The sequence below is a fragment of the Lagopus leucura genome, unplaced genomic scaffold (genome assembly GCF_019238085.1).
Source record: "Lagopus leucura isolate 7727_CA_CO unplaced genomic scaffold, USGS_WTPT01 44597-0_obj-0_obj, whole genome shotgun sequence".
Taxonomy (NCBI): Eukaryota; Metazoa; Chordata; class Aves; order Galliformes; family Phasianidae; genus Lagopus; species Lagopus leucura.
Genome location: NW_024969424.1, coordinates 528 through 1,618, shown reverse-complemented (window position 1 = coordinate 1,618; position 1,091 = coordinate 528). Strand labels below are relative to the sequence as shown.

The window sequence follows — 1,091 nt, the reverse complement described above, 5'->3', positions numbered from 1 at the left end:
CAGCCGGTATTCCAGCTCCCTGAAACAGGGCAAATTAAGTCAGGTCAAGACAGCCAGCGACACATGATTGCTCCCCATCTTATGCTTATCATACACCATTCACTCACTTCAGCTACACTCTTAAATCTAGACTGAAGGAGATTGGATTGCCATAAGCAGGGACACGTAGCTGCAAACTTACCTGTGGATGGCTTTTCCTCCCAAAGGCAGAGAACCCCAGCAGCTCAGAATTGGAGTTCCCTCATAAATCTGCACCAAGATCAGGAAATTCTCTTTTTCTCACAGGAGCTTCCAGCCTGCTGGAACTGAACGCTGTTTCTCATCCACATTTTCCTGCACTTGCTGTCCTTCTCCAAAACTAACTACTACTGTACAAACCATGGAGCTACAAATCAACCTTGGAGCCCCGTAACGCCTTTCCCAAGCTTTACAGGACACAGACTTCACATGGCAGCTGTGACATTCCCCAGGTTCTGACATCTTAGAAACAAAAGCTGGATCAGCTGATCCAGTCACACTCCATGTCTGTACACCAGCTTTTCATCACAACCTTCTTGCTGAAAGCTTTCATTCTGCATTAGGAAAGGATACAGGCAGCACCAAGCTTTCTTTATATCCACAGTCGAGCACCATGGCAGAGTTGATCCCGAGTGTCAGAAGAGACATGAGATGGCTTGGAGCAAACAAAACAGAAGGCACCTGGGAGGAAAACAAGAAGGCAATGGACAGAAGAGGGAAAAAAAAACCCAACAAACAACCAATGCATTCTCAGGATTCAAAATCTGAACAACTGCCTCTAAAAGCATCTATTTTTAATTTAGTTTTTATGGAAATGTAGTAATTAATAAAGGAACAGGATACTGTAATATATGTTTTTACTTTTCTGAAATCTACAATTTTAAAGTTGATCTTGTTTGTGGTACTTTCAAGGCACTTCCGATGTAATTAATGGGAGAGTGGACTCCTACTGAAAGCATTCATTATGGAATACTGACCCTGTATTAAAATGTCACTCATTCGCTGCACAAGACAAAAATATCAGCCAGAGAAATAACCTCACTTCAGTACTAACTAGTTTCTTAACATAATAC

The 1,091-nt window shown here is 42.2% G+C and overlaps 1 long non-coding RNA gene across 1 annotated transcript; it reads right to left on the bottom strand.

Moving 5' to 3' along the window:
- LOC122194140 lies at positions 1 to 736 on the bottom strand. The gene is made up of 3 exons (XR_006183054.1): positions 592 to 736; positions 182 to 249; positions 1 to 19 (listed from the first exon to the last, which is right to left on the bottom strand). It is a non-coding gene; the product is annotated as an uncharacterized LOC122194140 (long non-coding RNA).
- Positions 737 to 1,091: the final 355 nt, after the last annotated feature.